This window comes from Triturus cristatus, chromosome 2_1 (assembly GCF_964204655.1).
Source record: "Triturus cristatus chromosome 2_1, aTriCri1.1, whole genome shotgun sequence".
In the NCBI taxonomy this organism is placed as follows: Eukaryota; Metazoa; Chordata; class Amphibia; order Caudata; family Salamandridae; genus Triturus; species Triturus cristatus.
Genome location: NC_140581.1, coordinates 251,200,302 through 251,220,118, shown reverse-complemented (window position 1 = coordinate 251,220,118; position 19,817 = coordinate 251,200,302). Strand labels below are relative to the sequence as shown.

Here is a 19,817-nt window from a genome sequence, read left to right as displayed (position 1 = left end):
CATTCCACCTGGAATGTGAGCTATGCAGCCTGTGGTTATTAATTTACCACAAGAAACCAAGAGGCTCTTGGCTACTGCACTTTCCCTGTTAAATGTAATAAAATTAAAGCACGGCGCACAGGAGCACGCGCTATAAAACATACAATTGAATCCACAAATGATTAAGCTGGTATACACTATGACAAAGGCAACATCCACAGTGGGCTGCATTGAGAAACTCACCATAAACAAAATACAGCAGAGTGTAAACACAAAAAGAAGACACTTGTTCGTTTGAAGCAAATACTATCGCACATTTTACAATTTTATCGAATAGAAAACAGCAGTGTCTGTGCACCAAAGTATACTTTACAAAAGCTGCATTTAACTCAGATTCTTCCCGATTGACCATAAGCCTCCTCTCCTTGCAAACGGTGTGTTCTCATCCCTGTTGCATCCTAGCTCTTAATTAAATGAGGCGTTTCCATCTCCCCTAGGCACTATGTGACATGTCTAAAAGTAAAACATTTCTACCCTGCCACTATCCTCGCCCCATGCCTCCAGCCTTCAGAACAACAGCCTTGTAAGAAACATTTAACATAGAAATTAAAAAACACTTTGCAAAGGCATTTAATTATTTGAAATTAACATGGCACTGCTGTCTCCTTTTTAACATAATCTCATATCTGAACTCTTAGCCACCATCTATTTTGGTTGCACATACAGAATAATTTAGTTTACATTTATCTCTGTCAGGACTGATGGAAAATGTGTATATTTTGGTATCAGTACTTTTGTACCTCGTTTGGTTATATATGAAAGACTCTGTCTCCTCTTTATTTATTTATCTAGTCATGTATTTATTTAGTTATTGTTATGTAGTGTAGACAAGGCCTGGGACCAACAGAGATATATACAAGAAGAACAAGCACAGAGAGTAACACACCATTGCCCGACTGATTTAGGGTGACTAATTATTGTTAGAGGGGTTCTCAGTAAGAGGCTATCAGAGCTGCTCAAGTGATGAGTGCCTCCGGAGATCTTCAATTTTCCGGCAAGATTGTGGGAGTGGTTATTAGAGTGAACAGTTTGAGAAGCATGTTTGCATGTTTTAATTTAGGCCTGCTCTCCATAGGGAACCAGTTCAAGGAGAGAAGCACTGGAGTGAAACGATGAAAGAAATCATTCCCCAAAAATGAGCTGAGGAGCTGCATGCAAAGTAGCTTTGAGTGAGGCAAGGTGGATTTTAGGAGTGCAAAAGCGTGATATATCCCCATAGTTTAATCTTGAAAGTACTAAAGCTTGAACTATTTCTTTGACATCCTGTTCTAGTAGGAACAATGCGACTCGCTCCTACCCCACCCCCCTTACATGTGTCTGAGCTAATAGAGGGCTTTGCTTCCTATATTGTTATATTTCTGAGGATTGACCAATTATTAAGGTTGAAACCCATTGACTTGGAGCTTTCAAGGAAAGAGTGAGCACAATCCAGGATGATGTGGTGGGAGAGAGGGGGAGTCTAGCCAGTTTTGAGCAGGTGTAGATGTCAGTGGACCAAAGAAGTAGGATCTCAGTTTTTCTGGGGCTGAGTTTGAGGTTTTGGGCAGCCATATATGACTTAATGGCATTAAATGCTGAAGTCAGTAGGGAGATTTTTTATAGGAGAGGATCGCAAACCTGCAGATAAAGCTGGGTAGTATCAGAATATTCATGGTAAGATATGCCAGACCTTTTAATGATATTCAGAGGTTCAAGGTGGATATTAAAGAATACAGGGGCTAGGACAGATCTTTGGGGAACACCTTGTGTTACAGAAACTGGCATGCATGAAGAGTTCTTGAAAGTGATAGAATGCACTCCATTATATCAATCAATCAATCAATAAAGACTTTATTTCGGTTTTGATTCAAACCATAAAAGTATACATATAAACATCATAGTAAAAAAGACAAATATTATAAAGTGCCATAATTCATAACCAAACAGATATCACCAATACCGTACAATAAATTCATAGTCAGTAAAGTGCAAGTAGCGCAAGGCATAGTAAAGACCATATAGGTTCCTGAGGTAGATGAGGCAGTCAAACAGTGAGAAAAACAACCTCATTGGTCCATACAAGTTCTCAATTTAACAGAGAGTTTTAAAAATTCCGTTACATGGAGAACACTGTCGCTGTGCAAAAGTTGTAAATACATTAGTGCTGGTCTGATCTGATTAAAATTGAGTTTCTTTAACCCCTTCAGTGCCCATGACGAGCTGGACTCGTCATGGGCTGCGGTGGCGCTGTGCCCATGACGAGTCCAGCTCGTCATGAACTCCGCCCGCTAATACAAAGCGCGGCACTGGGCGGGGAAAGGGGCGGGCATGCAAGGGGTTAAAAGAGCAACCAGATAACGTTTGCGAGGGTATTCATAAAATTTACATAAAAATATAAAATGCAGCATGTCCTGTGGAGACTTTCCGTCGCAGCCACAGGGAGCTGCAACCTTATTAAAAATATCTTTTTTAGGTCTAATTAACAGATGATTAAAGATATTTAACCTGAACCTTGACAGCAGGAACTTCTCATGGGAACTAAATGAGCCCATCAGATATGGCTCCATTGTCTCGCAAGTTTTTAACATGACATATTTCCTGATGCTAGGTTTCAGAAGCTCCTCTTCCTCTCGTTGAACCTTTCTCCCCATATAAAAGGCGCGCATCATTGCCTCCACATCCCCATTTACGATCCCGCTTGGATTTTCAAATAGCTCCAGACGGCCAAGTCGAGAGAAACAGGATTTCAGATATTTTAACCAGGGGGAGCGCATTGCCTTATCAAGGGACAAGACATCTTTCACAATCATGTGGGTTAATGGGATGTCCTGGTTCAGCCACAGTTTTACCCAGCAAGTCAAAGGGCGCAGAGAAAAAATGTCACATAAATATTGTGCCCCCAATTCTTCGTGTACTGCCAAATTAGATGTACCAGTTGAAACACATAGAAGACGTTTCATAAAAGCGTTTTCAGCCACCTGTAGCTGTTCACCAGCCACATAGCCCCATAATTCACTGCCGTAAACAGCAGTTGCCACTGATTTAGCATTGTAAAGTTTCATCATGGCATTATTGGGCTTCTTCCCCAGTTTCGATGCAAAGTTAACAAGCATTTGCAATGCAATAGGTCTCGCATTATAAAAGTGTGAGCAGTTGGCATTGTTAATAATAATGCAACACTAGCTATTGGCATTGTAAATGATAATGCCATTTATTTATGTGTTTGTTTTATAAAATAGATTAAAAAGGCATTGTCATGAACAATGTCAATAGCTGAAACTTTTGCAAATGCGAGACCTATTGCATTGCAAATGCTTGTTTCAGTACAGCAGGCTTTTTAAAAAGTTTTAGTCACTACTCAAAATGAAATCCATTTTATCAGCATTGCCAGTGCTCCTTTATGTTTAATGCCCTAAATGAAACACAATGTTCTAAGCAGATTGCTAAACAGCATCTCCAGCCCCGATCACAATGTCTCACTTCATGTTGGACAGTGGGCATCCTGTTTTTATGCAGTGCCAAGACGGGGTGAACTAATGCACAGACTGAGGTCTGTCAGCCTCCGAGGCTCAAAGCATTTCTTGCAAAAGTCCGCTGTGTCAAGGTATTGCCATGTGTACAGCACACACTCCGCTACAACAAGGGGTTTCAAAGTTGGGGGTGACTTCACAAACTTTCCCAAGGTGTTCATCGTGTTTGGTGACAGCGTATTTATGCTGACAGCCAGAAAACGGTTTGTGGTTGTGTGTGTGGCTGTGTGTGGGTGTTGTGATTGTGTGTGTTGTGATTGTGTGTGTAGTAGTGTGTGTGTTGTGGTTGCGTGTGTAGTTGTGGTTGTGTGTGTGGATGTGTGTTTCTGTTATTGTGTGTGCTTGTGTGTGGTTCTGTGTTATTGTGGTTGTGTGTTTGTGTTATTGTGTGTGGTTGTGTTTGTGTGTGTGGTTTTGTGTGGGTGTGGTTGGGTGTGTGTGGTTGTGGTCGTGTGTGGTTGTGTGTGGTTGTGTTTGTGGTTTTGTGTTTGTGGTTGTGTGTGTGGTTGTGTGTTTGTGTTATTGTGTGTGTGTGGTTGTGTGTTTGTGTTATTGTGGTTGTGTGTGTTTGTGGTTGTGTGTGGTTGTGTGTGTGTGGTTGTGTGTGTGTGTGTGTGGTGGTGTGTGTGTGTGTGTGGTTTTGTGTGGTTGTGTGTGTGTGGTTGAGTGTGGTTGTGGTTGGTTGTGGTTGGGTGTGTGTTGTGGTTGGGTGTGTGTTTGTGTGATTATGTGTGTTATTGTGTGTGTGGTTTTGTGTGTGTGGCTGTGTGGTTTGTGTGTGGTGGTGTGTGTGTGTGTGTGGTTGTGTGTGTTTGTAAGTGGTTGTGTTTGTGGTTTTGTGTGTGGTTCTGTGTGTGTGTGTGGTTGTGTGCTGTTGTGGTTGTGTGTGTAGTTGTGGTTGTGTGTGGTTGTGTGTTTGTGTTATTGTGTGTGTGTGTGGTTGTGGTTGTGTGTGTGGGTGTGGGGGGGGGTGGGTTGTGGTTGTGTGTGTTGTGGTTGTGTGTGTGTTTGTGTTATTGTGTGTGTGGTTATGTGTTTGTGTTATTGTGTGTGTGGTTGTGTGGTGGGGTTTGTGTGTGTGTATGGTTTTGTGTGTGTGGTTGTGTGGTGGGGTTTGTGTGTGTGTATGGTTTTTGTGTGTGTGTTTGTGGGTGTGTGGTTGTGGGGTTTGTGTGTGTGGTTGTGGGGTTTGTGTGTGGTTGTGTGTGGTTGTGGGGTTTGTGTGTGGTTGTGGGTGGTTGTGGTTGTGTGTGTGAGTGGTTGTGGTTGTGGTTGTGGGTGGTTGTGGTTGTGTGTGTGAGTGGTGTGTGTGTGTGTGTGTGGTTGTGTGGTTGTGTGTGGTTGTGTGGTTGTGTGTGTGTGTGTGTGTGGTTGTGTGTGTGTGTGTGTGTGTGGTTGTGTGTGTGGTTGGTTGTGTGTTGTGGTTGTGTTATTGTGTGTGTGGTTATGTGTTTGTGTTATTGTGTGTGTGTGGTTGTGTGGTGGGGTGTGTGTGTGGTTGTATGTGTGTGATTGTGTGTGTGTGTGGTTGTGTGTGGTTGTGGTTGTATGTGGTTGTGTTTGTGGTTTTGTGTGTGTTTGTGGTTTTGTGTGTGGTTCTCTGTGTGTGTGGTTGTGTGTTGTGGTTGTGTGTGTGTGTGTGGGGTGTGTGTGTGTGGTTGTGTGTGTGTGTGTGGTTGTGTGTGTGTGGTTGTGTGTGTGTGCGTGCAATCCTAATCAAAACACAATGGCACAGACTTTAGTTTCATTAGACCTGAGGAACCGTACATAAGAGATGAAGAATTGTTATCGGTAACGGACCCACTAGGCCTCCAGTCAAGTAATAGTGGTCATGAACGTTATAAATTAAAAACAACGAAACAGAAAAATTAACAATCTCATCACTCACCCACTTGAGGGTCTCAGAAGGAGCCTAGATCCCGCTTGGACTCAGAATCTCTCAGGTGCAACAAAGCCCCTTTGGTACAGAAAGATAGGGTGGATAACCCTGGCTCAGTGGTTAACAACGAAAAGTCCACCTTTGACACACCAGTCATGAACTTACAGATACAGAACTGGTGGTCGGTCATTGACACCACACTAACAACCATGGGCTAGGTGGCAATGGTGCATGCTGACTAAATGGACTCTCAGATTGTAATATTACAGTCCCTGGCAAAGAACGTGAAGAAGATAGAATCGCGACTGGATAATCTAAATTCTTTCATAATGAACGCCCAGTTACAGACTGACAAGGAGCGCTGTTATTGCTCACTTCTCCTCGAAAAAATCTCTGCATTCCCTGAAATAAATGTCGAATCTTCTCAGTGAATATAAAGTAACATACATCATAACAGCAATGAAAGGCCTCTTCCCCGTTCCTCATCAAAAAGTTGACCAAATACGGTTTTTGGTGTCAGTTCCCCCGGGGCACAAGCAGGCATCCACTTCTGTCAGGACAGCTGATCGGAGCAAAAAAGACAGAAGTGGATGCCTGCTTGTGCCCTGGGGGGACTGACCAAAAAAAACAACACACAAAGGGAAACAAGGGATATCCAAGGATAAATATGAAGGAATCGCCAAATGGGTGGTGACGCGGATGTCAAAAACCACGCACAATAATGGAGGTGGACAAAGAGGGTGAGAGCCGTTCTCCGTCTGAAGCAGACCGCTCTGATGCTGGAGAGGACGAAGCGCATGAGCCCCGCAGACACTGCGCAGACTCCGCGTACATTTTAAGAATGGAAGGCATAGACGAGAAAGCGGATGAAGGAAGGATGAAAAAAGTAAGGAAGGTTGTAAAGAAGGAAGGGAGGAGAGCAAAGGATATACGGTGAAGGCAGATTAAAAGGAGAGGAAGGTAGAGGAGAAAGGGTAGGAAAGTAAGAAGCAACAAGTGGCGTTGAAGGTGAATCAATGAAAACAGTGGGTGTGCCGGCAGAGGAGGCTGGGTCTGCGCAGCAAAGCCGCGAAAGTGAAAGTGATCGCGATCAAAGCGGCCGAGAAAGTGAAAGTAAGCAGTGCAAGCGCGCGCCCGCGCACATGCACTGTAGCTCTAGGCTGGCCTGGTAGCACTTTTTGAAGCCCATATACAAAATGTCTCTTCGAGCCTTTGGCTCGCGAGACCTAAAAATGGTAGCATTAACCCTTGCCAGTTCCCCTTTCTTTTTTTCCAAATGGGGGCCCCAACTTAATTTAGTGTCAAATAGGACCCCAAGATACGAAAACGATTTCGAAATGGGGATAGATACATCATCTAATTTAAATACAAAGTTCCTTTTTGGCTGTATGCCAACTTGCATGATAAATGACTTGTTGACCGATAGGTCTCTTTCTGTCATAAACGATTTAAAAGCCTTTAATAAGGCTTGGAGACCCTTCTCGGTTCTAGAGATTAAAACCGCATCATCTGCGTATAAAAGAACTGGAATACCCCGCCTGCCAACTCTGGGACAGTCGGCCTGTACCGTCTGCAAGACGGAATCTAACTCATTAATGTAAAAATTTAAAAGAAAGGAGGCGAGAATACAACCTTGGCGCACACCCTTCTTAATATCAAAGTTGCCAGTGGTGCTCAGATCCGACGAATACCTAACGTTAGCACTAGTGTTACTGTGTAGGTCTGTCAGAAAATTAACAATCCCACTATCCACACCCTTCTCCCACATGGATTGCCACAGCCTTCCCCTGTTAACACAGTCGAAGGCTGATGACAGATCCATGAATGCAAGATGGACAGTGCCCTTCCGAACAACAGTGTATTTACTTAGTATTAGGAAAAGATTAAGGCACTGGGTTATAGTAGAACGACCACTGCAGAAGCCATACTGGGAAATGGACATGATGTTATATCATTAATCGCTTCTTTTTCAGTGTACTCATGTAACAATGTTATTGTGGGCAGACTTGCTCGTACTATGTCCCAACAGCACGTTTTGAACGATTCTCATACAAATGGATTGTGCATTACTTTCCACACTTTCCACTGTACAACCGTCTTGATAAAACTTCATGGCACGTTTGTGCCGCCGTGAATCATCTCTTGTAATCATTTCAACCTCCGTAGGAAACCTATGAATAGTATTTATCTCATTGTGAATCCTTGTCCCAACAAGGATTCACTCAGAGATAAATACTAGTTATATAATTTTGACATGTACAATGGACTTTGTTATAATTATTTTACGGATTTATGGAATGGATTTATATAATTTGGGCAGTGGGATGTATGGAAATACACGCTGGATAAATTGCAATAAGAATATTGGTGATGTATTTCTTTTATGTTTACTGGTTGAGTTAAACTTTCGAGTCACGTGGGTGGTTTGAACTATTGACGCGGGTTGAAATGGAAGGGTTTCCTTCGGAGGTTGAAACGGGGTCAAGAGATGATTTGCGGCGGCACACGTGTGCCATGAAGTTTTAGCAAGACAGTTGTGCAGCCGGTCATGAATTAGAATGCTGCAGGTATATAGCTAGATCTTAAACCTCGTGGGTATAAAGAAAAGAGGGAGGTGGATTTTTGCAGTTGATTAATCTTGGAATGTATTTTTCGCTGGACTTTCTTTTTTGTTTTTAAATGGTTTGTTTTTTAAAAGGAAGTTGGATTTGCTTTAAAAGAAAGTTTCTTTGGTTTGATGGATTAGGGAACACAACACTGTTGAAGGGTTTGGTTTATGATTCTTGCACAGAGGGAGTAAATATTGTAAATATTGTAGTGGGATTATGTAATATGTTTTATGCATGCCATCTAGCAAAAGGGATATAGATATGTTGAGCAGATGATCCTTGGTGAACTCGAGTCACATTGATGGTTGTTTAGGTCTCGCCTAGCATTGCAGCGCGAATGCGCTGCCATCGCTTTGCGAGGCATGCAGTATATACTGTAGTGTGGAAGCGCCGCCCACTCTCTGCCCATTGACTTTTGTCTTAAATGCTGCCTTCTGATTGGTTTGAGGCTTCTTAGTCCCTCCTCATTCATCATTTATATCCTTCCACAGCTATTAGCCCCTTTACTCCTGACACTATTTTCTTTTAGGTCTCGCCTAGTGTTGCAGCGCGAATGCGCTGCCATCGCTTTGCGAGACATGCAGTATATACTGTAGTGTGGAAGCTTCGTGGAAGTTCCGCCCACTCTCTGACCATTGGCTTTTGTCTTAAATGCTGCCTTCCGATTGGTTTGAGGTTTGTTAGTCCCTCCACATTCATCATTTGTATCCTTCCATGGCTATTGTCCCCTTTACTCCTAACACTATTTTCTTCCCTGCCTCCTCACCCCACCGCCCCCTCCCTCAGTCTGTGACTTCTCACCCTCTCCTGCCTCCCCCCACTCCTGCTCGTGTTTTCTTGCCTGCTGGCACTTCCATTTTCATCTTTATTATTGCCACCTTGAAATATGCAAGTTCAAGATGCGTGCTGTACAAAAACTTCTCGTGTTTAATGAACTAGATTTTAATGTTACTCTAAATATAATTAGACTCTGGGCAACATTCGTGGTATGCATGGCCACTGACACCTCTTAGTTCACAAATGACATTGTTGTCGGGCGGGAGGAGCCGCAGTGTTTTAACTCATGCTTAACACAAGCACTTTTAATAACTTACTCTCAATTCAGTGCTATAATGTTGTGTACTTAGGTGACGCGCTAAAGAAATGCACTTTTTTGAATTCTGAAGAGACATTATCGCACATTTACATCATGTTTACTGTAAGATTAACATGCCGATCATTTTCACGGCTCGCCCACTGGCTCGAATACACTTGGCTCGTCTTCGATGGCTCTACCTGTTAATTAATATATTGGCTCGTGCACCTCTAACAAAGAGAGATGAATGGATACATGACAGTGAGCACAGAAGATGGTAGAGAAATAGACTGGTGGAGACAAACAGACAAAGTCAGTCTCCATTGCCTCACGTCAGAATAATCACTTTCAATAACCTGGAAATCTGCCGGCAACTCCTGCATGCCCCAACCTCATCCCCCTCACCTATTCTTAGCAGAAGCAGCAGATTCTGAGCTGTGCCCTGCTGGTGCAGAGGAGCATTGCAGAGTCTGTAGAAGCGCTGGGATCCCTTGCCCCTCCGGGCAGGCACCTAAGCCTTCTGTGTGCCTTCACACTCAGGATAAATGAATACATTTTGTTCTGTGCTTTAGTCGTCCCTCTGTGAGCACTGTCTGGTAGATGAAGCTTTGTGTTAATACACACATTCAGAGAGGTGGTTGTGTACAAACAAACAACAGCCACAATACCGTACGTTTTGAACGTGTAGTTAAATACCTGCTCATCCAGTACCTCATTGGCTGATCATTCAATGGCACTACCAAAATTATATTTGGACACATTTGCTCAACTGTAAAACACTCCCTTCTATGGGTCATTTGACAACTCTGGGCTTTGGGGTTAGGTAACCTACTTTGGATGCTGTTTAAAAGAGTAAATACAAAAATTAATGCAATGAAACTAAGCAACCAGTACTGTCTAAAACACTGTGAGAACTGACATGCATTCTGGCATTTTGTTTAGTTAATGTCGATTTTCTCATAGATGCGAGTAAAGTACTCTTAGGGGCATATTCACAAGGAACTATCGCTGAACCAAAGTCACTTTATCGCAGCCAAAGTCGGGATAAAAATACCTCCCCATTCACAAGCCTGTGTAAACAACCCACAGCACCAGTTTACCCGCGATAGCAGCCGCAAAAAACATCGCCACAGAGGCCCACCGCAACTATCGCTAATGAGATGCAGAGTGGGCGTTCCCATGCCAAAAGCCGTGACAACATCACACCTCAATATTCTCAATGACCAGACAGAACTGCGATAAAAACAAAAAACAGGCGGTAACGCGCGTTAGCACCAGGAAATTTACACCTGCTCTAACCTGGTGTAAAATCGGACGACAGCCTGCACAACACAAGGGAGCACACCCCAGGGCCACATCTGAAGGGCAACAGATGCCATGGAGCCACCCATCATGCGGCCCGGACACCCAAGAGGGACACAACACCCACCCACAACACCCCAGTACCACAACTCACACCCGTAACACCCCCCGACCACCACAGACACAGCGCAGACAAAGCCAGCGGATCCCCAGGAAGCATACCAGCCTCACAGACCCAACCTCTGACAATGTCACCATCCACCACAGGCTGAAAGGGACAACCATCCCACGCACCCCGACCATCATCGCCCAACAGGCCTATGGCACCAACACAGCGGGCAACCAACATCCCACCCCACACCAGGCTGCTGGCTTGGCTGCACCTGTTGGCCCCTGGCACCCCCCAACCAACACCCGCCAGAGTCAGAGGAGTCTCACTGCCAGCCACATCCAAGTCCCTCACACCTGTCCGGGACATCACCACCCCCCTTGTACCACAGTCCCCATATGTCCAACATAATGCGCAGGTCACGCTGGAGACCAAGCAAGGATCATACGCCATAGCAGGATACACGCACGTGTTGGTGGCAATCCACAGCACACATGTCCCACCTGTGCCCCCTGGTTACACAGAATACAATCACCGCAACAGAAAGCACACGTCCCACCCCAATGTGCAGGAAACAACAGAACATGGTGGATCCTCCAATAATGTCGCCTTCAAATACACACCCAGTGTGCATGATTTCTTCATCCTCTGACCGTCCATCATCAACCAGAGTACCCAGGATGGCAACAAGGGAAATGCACAGACCCTTGGCAAGTTTCAAATGAACACCCCACTCACCTCAACTCCACAACCATGCAAATCACAACTCTGGCAATGCACACGTCACAAAATCACAACCAACATGCACAACAACATGCCCACCCACCAGACACGACAGAACAACTCACAGTGGTTACCTGGCCAAGCCGTGAACATGAGCTGTCAACGGCATGGCACCTCAGCCACACAACAGCCGAATGTGGGGAGAGGTGGCAAACAGGCATGTGTGAAGGATGTAGTAGTACCATGATTGGGAAAGTACACAATGCCAAGAGTGGCGGAAATGTGCTGAACAGACTGCAGTATGCAGCACACACCCATATCCATGGCGACATACACTTCTGGTGTATGGAGTGTAGTGGACAGTGGATGCAACCATAACACCACACCCAGTGGGGGACCTCGCGGAAATCTTGCCTGTTATGCCCCCCCTAAGCGTGATCGGAGTGGGAGGGCCAGGCTTAAGCCACGCCAGAGTAGGGGTGCGAATAAGAAGCATGTAGCCCTGGGCGTGGTCCTCTTCCGGAAAGCCAACGTCTCTGCCAGGGCGGCGCCTCCCACCCCGCCACGAGGCCGACGCTGTCCTCTAGAGCAGAGTTGCCTGCGACGCTGTGTGCCTGCCGGACAACAAACCCATCAGGCCCGCCCCTGCGCAGCCAGGCCTCACTGATCACCTGCCGACACAGGCGCGTGTCAAGGAGTGCCCACCATGTTCCGGCGCAAGCTCCAGGCCTGAGTCCCGTGACCTTGGCGGCCTCCTCAGACCATCACGGCCTCCACAACACGGGCCCAATTTAGTCCTTTTACGATGACGTACTCTACTGCCACCTCAGGCCTACTCCTCAGCCCTGTAGGTCCCATGTGTGAAACTGTGTCCTGAATCATGAATGGCAGTGACCCCAAATCCGGGCCAGCTGCAACAGCACCTGGCCCCACCCGATCAGTGAGGCATAGTTCCATATGGACTTCTTGCAACACGTGGTGCCACTTACCCTGTTCTACACCAGCCGGCGATACGTAGTGCCACTAACCCTGTTCAACGCCAGCCGGCAATACGTGGTGCCACTGAACCTGAACTACACAGGCTGGTGGGGCAATCCAACCTGTGCCGGCGACGCCATCCAACCTGTGCCGGCGACACTCGTGAATAGCCCGTGCTGACCGCTGCCTCAGGCCTACACCACGGTCAGGTAGGTCACACATTTGTAACTGAGTCTTGTTTACACCATGGCAGTGAACACCATTTAAGGCATAGGACAAGTCACTATACTCACTTTGATGTGGTGCCAACAAGTCTGTGCATGGCATCACAACCACACGTGTCTGTGGCCCTACACGGACTACTGCCCTCGGCCTACGCTGCGCACGAGTGGGTCACAGATTAGGAACTGAAGATCGGTTATTCAAAAAGCAGAATACATGTCATCGCACGCACGGAGAGGCGTAAGAGGATGACGTGTTGCAGTCCGGAGGGAACAAGATCATCGTTTTGGAGGTGATCGAACACTACAGACAACTGCCCTTGTGTCACTAACTCTTTGCCTCGCCAGCCAACGACATGTGGCTGTGGGCCACTGCTGACCGCTGCCTCCGGCCTACACTGCGGTCCAGTAGGTCACAGACTCTTCATTTTGCAATGGCTGAGTTCATATCAGCGTACCGGCATCATCGCAGACAGCATCCCCTCTCAGCCCTGGTGCCACTAAGTCTGTTCCCCGACAATCATGGACACTCTCTGGTTGAACTTTGGTGGCATCTGAGTCTATGGACTAGGTGGCAGTTTTCATCCTCATGTAGCTGATACCAAATTGGTGGTGGCAACAAGGCTGTTGCATTCCACTCCTCCATTTGCTGCTTCTGGATAAAATCAAACCTTTCGGCGCCATGCCCTGGAGGGCACCTTCCACTGTCCCCCCAAACCCTCCGCAATATACACATCGGACATTGATGGTGACCCGCTCAGGTCGCATGGCCCATTTGACTGCCCCGCAAGTCATCGTCCCGTGGCAGGGTGCCTGTGCCGGCCACTGTGCATCCGGGGCCACTAACTCTGTGCTGGTCAGGTCCGGGACCCCTTCTTCTGAGACATTGGATGGCCCCTGAAGCATTGGGCTTGGGGTCATCAACGTCATTTCTCTGTGGCCCTGCACTGTACGCAGCCTCCGGGCCCAACAGTGTCCCACCAGGGCTCACACACCAAATCGAGTCCTGACCAGCCCGGACGTGGCATCACCGCAGGAGGCACATGCCACCACTGCAAGGACCACCTCCAACAGCCATCTGCAACAGTCGACAAGGTGGTCCTGACAGACTTATGGAATTGCTCAGACCTGTCGTGGATGCCATCATCGGCCTGATACCCTGCTCAGCACTCAAGGTGCCAGTGACTCAGTGCACCGCAAGCAATTGTCCGTTACTGATTGAGTTTTGAGGTGTGGAGAGGTTGTGCAGCTATGTCACCTCAAACAGTGTGAAGGCCCTGAGATGTTGATGGGGAAGATGATGCGGGTATGACACACCCCACTGCATCTGCATCAGGTATCTGTCGGAGGGACACAATACAAGACTTTTTCTTCACATGGGCGCGCTCATCTCTGGTGTCCCATCCCCAGTGCACTGCAACACACAGACACTTCTGCATGTTGGCTGTCCTCTGGACTTTCTTCGGCTCCCTCCATGTTGCACAGCAGTTGACCCTTTTATGCATTTTTTTTCTGTTTCCGTTGCACTGGTGTCTAATGTTCAAGTGGTTGCCAGCACCAGACATTCCGTGCATGTCGGCTTACACTCACCACACACACATCCAGCACAGGCATCACTGTACATGTGGCCCTGCCAATAAAGGGGACGGACGCACGTGCCTGTAGCCAGTTCAACATGATATCTGTGTGTGTCCCTGTGGTCTTGTTGTATGCATGAGGGCCCTGGGCCCTATGCCATTACATTGTGCTGTGTACATTGGATGCAGACGTGTCACCGTAGGCAGTGGGTTGGAGCTTGGACATGTAGCTTTGTCGTCACCCACTCAATTCGTAAGGGGAATGGCCAGGGCCGTCGTACGCAGAGCCAACATGGGTGTGTGACTGATATTTGAGCGCCCCTGCCCGTGGTTCGGTACTGTGAATGTGCAACTGCATGTGTCTCTATGGCAGTGTGGGTCTCCTTAGTGGGGTGTTGGTGGCCCCTGAAGTGTGATAGACACCTATGTATGTGTCCTGGTTCGCATTCCATGGGTTCGGCCCCCACCCACACCTGTTGGGCTACCTTCTTTTGGCATGCAGGAACATGGCAATGGGGTGTGATGTGTGGGTGGGTGAAGTGTCGTGGGCCAGCTGTGCTTGCGGGTGCTTCCTGCTGTGTGGTCTGTTTCAGTCTCGTGTTCTCCTCTGAGTAGCTTGGCTGTCCGGGTCCTGGTGGGGGGTTGCGTGGGATATCCATGTGCTGTTGTAGGGCGTCGGTGTCGACGGTGCGGTGGTCCTCTCCGGCATCACAGATAAGTTGTATTCTGTGCTCTGCTGAAGGTGTTGTGTGCCCCTCTGCGATGTGAAGGGAAGGTGCATATTGACTTTGCGTTGAGATGTATGTTGGCGCATTGTGCAGGTGTGCATGCAGACTGTATGGCAATGTGCATTGTGACTGTTTGGGGAGTGCTGGATTCTTCTGCAGGACAGTGTACATTTGGTCTACATGACGGATGTGATGTCGTACGTGTACATTTCCATTTCACAGTTTCCGGGTACATCAGATGTAGTAGGCATGTTTCTGTGCATGTGCGGAGCCAGTTATGTCCCCTGTTCTGCAGTGTCAGCTATGCGCGTTGTTCCTCGTTGTCATCAATGTGGGTGTGCTGTTCGTGATATGTGTGTGTGCTGCAGTGTGCCAAGGGGATCGGCCCCATGGACCTGGGTGAATGTGGGTGTGCAGTGTGCTACACCTCATTGTGCATGTATGCCATTGTGCCCACTCCCCGCGTCCCCCCAGTCCCTGTTTGTTGCACTCCCTGTTGGTGTTGTGTCAGGTCCTGTCGAGCTGTGTCTGTACTCCCTACTCCTTGCACCGTCTCTACACTGATGACTGTTGCCCGGGTTTCCTTCAGCTCCTCAGGTGGCACTGGACTGCCACCTCCTGTCGCCGTTGCTGCCTTCCTGTTGGGAGCGGGTTTGTGCCTAGTTTAGGTAGTCACGTCATGCCGGTGCCTATTGGCCTCCTGGATTGCTCCTCGACACTCCGACTGCAATCCAGGTGGGCTGCTAGTGGGTCAGTTGCTGTTAGTGTTCTGTCACCTCCGTGACGCTGGTCTTGTTTTCCTGCGGTCTGCACCCCGTCTTCCTCTCCCTCTTCTCCTTGGCCTTCCCCGACCCCGTTGTTCCTTGCTGGTAGTCTGTGGGGATTGTGGGGTTCGAGTTGGCCCCTGCGCTGTGTCAGGGTACATCCATGTTGCTACGCGCTTTGGATTGTTTTTGGTGTATTTTTTCTGTGGTTTTTATGGTGCATTGTTCCACCAGACGTGTGGGATTTGCAGGCCTGTGGCTGGTTTTCGCTACTTTTTTTACCGCGGTTGCCCTCATCGCATGTTTTTTTGCTTTCGTGTATCGCATTTATGCAGCGTGGCGTTGATTTTCACGCGGAGATTTGGCGGGTTATCTGGTGACTATCGCATGCTACCGCCTTGTTGGGAATTCCACGTTGGCACGGGGTTATTTTCCCACGATAGGCTGCGATATTGAAGGTTGCGTTAGGCTACTCTTGCGGTAGTTATTCACACGTTCTTGTGAATATACCCCTTAATATCTTAATGAAATCTGCACACTTTTAACTAATAGCACCGGGCGACCTTAGCCAATGAATACATTTTCATGTACCACCGAAGCCCCCCTGCCCCCGCTCCCTTGGCAAACTTCATTGCCTCCCAGTGTATGGGGGATAATCAAGATGCAGGAGAGTGAGTCAAATAGTCTAGAAAATGAAAGAGAAGCCAGGATTCGGATTCACATGCTACGATCCCGATCATGTTGGTTAGACTGTAAGCACTACTTTTATTAATGAGTTTCGCATTAGTAAAGCACCACGGTGTGCATGTGTGGCAACACTTCACCAAGGAGGTACGTGCCAAGCAATTGTTGACACAATCCACACTTTGCGTCTTTTTCAATATATTTATTACGAAGTGCAGGACCTTTCTAAGGGATTTTGCACACTACATACATTCACTCCAAAAATAAAACGTGTAGGTAAACAAATTGCCATAGCTCTCACTCACAAATGCGAGACCTATTTAAATTGCAAATGCTTGTTTTAACATTGCAGCTACCCCTGAGCAAGGGCCAGTGGAAGCCCGAAATGCATTTGGTAATAGAGCATGAGGCTCCTTGGGGCTATGCAATCCCACGTGCTAGCGATTGAGTCCTTGACAGGCAAGTCCTTAGCATTAGAAAAATATGGGATTCATGAAAACACCAGATGAAACATGTACAAAGATGTGAAAAAAGAATTGGAATGCATTTTGGATGAACAAAAAGGATAAAAAATATGGAACATTGGATGAATCAGGATTCTTTTGCAGTTTTCTGTCTTTGCTGTGTGACTTGTGTGTGGAACATATTGCACAATCCATTTGTATGAGAAATGCATAGAGTTGCCAGTCTTCATCAGTTGCCAGTGAGTAGCTAAAGGAGATCTGAACCATTCTCATACCTTACACCATATACCTGCACATTCTGTCTTCTAAGGTTTGAATGAGAATACAAAATCCACTGATACATCAAACAGTATCCAAAGGCAATAATCACCGCCATTCAAGATGTGCAAAGCATAATTGATGATTTGCATAATGTTGCTTTGAAGTACTGCTGCTAGCTCTAAATTCAGACTGAAGGGCATCCAAGAGATTGTTTTAATTTACGTACTCAGCCAATTGACTATTGTAGGGAGTCCTTCTTTTCTACATAGTTACACAATATTCTTCACCTTTTTTGTACGCTTTGGACTGGTCTTATGAATCTGCATCCAGCTAATAGACCTACTTAATTTTCTTGTAAGGCCATGGAAGATGCACAAGTGGCATGGAAGTTAAATGTCAAATGTAGACTGGGGTGCAGTGTGTATTTACGCCAGCCACACATATGACAAAAATATATGGCTGCCAGGAGCACCGCTGTTCTCTGGCTGGGCTGCAAATTTAAAGCACTGCAGTGACACACGGAAATCAGAAGATCCCTTGACATGTATGAAAACTTATTTTTCCCACTGTTACTATGCTTAGAAGTCCTTTTAATATTAAGGTGAGCCCACCTATAGCATTATTCTCAGTGTCCTACACACTTACTATCTCATGGGTCCTAGCATACATAAACACAGATATTGCTCTCATCTTGATGAAATACATTTTTGACAGTCCCCTTTGTCTGAGAATAATGTTTGTCATATAAGTGCCCTGGGAGGATTTTCTCAGGAAGTATTTGTTTCCATTTTGGGATCTGTAGCTCATAGAAGAGCACATTCCTTATGGTTGGTTGATTTTCTAGATCATGGCTACTCGCAAACATTTTCCCAGGGGCCACAAAGTATGGTCTGTGGTGTGCCGAAGGCCGCAATGATGCCAGTGGGGTGCAAATAGTGCTTTGCGGGGCTGGGTTGGTGGTAAAGTGGGCATTGGGGAACTGAAGCATGCACATGGTGTGGTCAGTGAGTCACAGAGTTGTTTGGAAGGTTTCATTCCATACTGCCTTTTAAATAATCCCCTAGTCTTAGGAAGATTCATAGATTTGACGGTACTTTGTTATGCATCATCTGAATCGCTATCCCACTACCACACCTTGGGGTAAGCCTTCTCTACTTACTATCACTACCTTGGGACAGTCACGTGTGAAAAAAGAAGTAACTTCATTACTGAATTAGAATGAAATTGAATTGCAGAATGTGAAACCAGAAAACCTATGATCAGTTACGGCTTCCTCACTTGACCAAATTGTGTGTTCCTAGGCAATTGTTTTATTTTACGTAGCCTCCCTTTTCCTCATTATCCTAAGTAAGAGCACCTTGAAATATGCACTGTACAAATCCTTCTCCTGTGTTTGATATAATAAACTATAATGTTGCGCACGTTTAATAACAATCCATGCCACCTGGAGGGGTCCACACCACACCTGGCTTGCCTCTTAGCTCACTATTGGCATTGTTGCCAGGGTGGGAGGAGGCATTAATGTTTCTGTGTTCATTATTTGAAAACTATCACTTTAAAAAAATACTTCTCAATGCACTGATAACTGATATAATTTGATGTACTAAAGTGAAACACTTGTGCACAGTGGCGTCTCGCACAGGTAAGCGCGTTGGGGCATTGAGGCGGGACTAGGCAGGGTGATGGAAGCTGGCATACGATGGGATAATGTAAAGTAAATAAATAAAACCACTTACCTTGCGCTCGCCTCATCGCTGAGACAGCAAAGCGGCGAGCACAAGGTAAGTGGTTTTATTTATTTACTTCACACTATCCCGTCGTATGTCGGCTTCCACCACACCCACCCCGCTCTGCCCCTGCCCCACCTGCCCACTGCCTCGCAGTGCTTACCTGTGCGAGCTGCCACTATTTGTGCGTGTCAATGAAATGAAAATTTGGGAATTTTGAAGAGACTTTGTCATTTATGTATATAAATTTGTTGCAAAAGGTCTTAACAAATAAATGTGTTCCTAAAGTTAGGTGGTGCTGGATAACTTATTTGCTTCTTTCCCTCAGTTATCTTGTAAACAAAAGCCAACACAGCCCCTAAATACCTCTGTGCATTGGTAAACACATATATTCCATCGAGAAATCTCAGATCAGCTACTCAGAGTCGTTTTAGGATTCCCAAATTTAAGCGTACTCGCATAGGAGGCAAATCTTTTTCCTACCTTGGCCCATCACACTGGAACTCTCTTCCTATTCCACTGAGAAACGAGCCTAATTACTCCAGTTTCCGAAAGTTGCTAAAAACCTGGCTATTTAATCAATAAGATCTCTTTTCCATCTTTTACAGCTAAAATGCGCCGGGAAACCCTTTTTGGGTAGCTGTTGCGCAGTACAAGTGCATAAAATAATAATAATAATAACTGCCCCTTTATTTAACATCTTTCTGAAAGTTAGTGCTCTCTTAACTAAACAGCCCGTGCAATCGTTTAGCAGAGGGAAGCATGTGAAGGTCAGGAGGGCCGCAAGCGGCCCCCGGGCCGTACTTTGAGTATCACTGCTCTAGATAGACCTCATGCTCTGTTATAAACATTAAAGATTTTACATTTCAAACCCAAAGATCTACTAGAGTACTAATATATCTATGCTACGGGTCTACGATGTGTTTCTGTCAAACATGAAAAGACTGCCTATGGCCCTCCTCCTGTATCCCCTTGTTCTCTGGATTAACGAAAGAGTAGCCATGTTTAAGTTGGTTCCTCACCAGTCAGACTTTTCAAAATGAAATTACATCAAAAGTTAGGAAATAATCTTGTCAGTGGAGATCTCCCAGTTTACTTGCCCCCATAGCAATATTCCAGGACACTGTAAATATCTCAGCAATTCTGCCTAGTGGGTAATTATCTTGTC

At 46.2% G+C, this 19,817-nt stretch overlaps 1 protein-coding gene across 1 annotated transcript in view; it reads left to right on the top strand.

Moving 5' to 3' along the window:
- ADAMTS12 (ADAM metallopeptidase with thrombospondin type 1 motif 12) overlaps positions 1-19,817 on the top strand; it is a 4,274,824-nt gene that overhangs the window by 258,917 nt on the left and 3,996,090 nt on the right. The gene's annotated exons all lie outside the window — the stretch shown is intronic.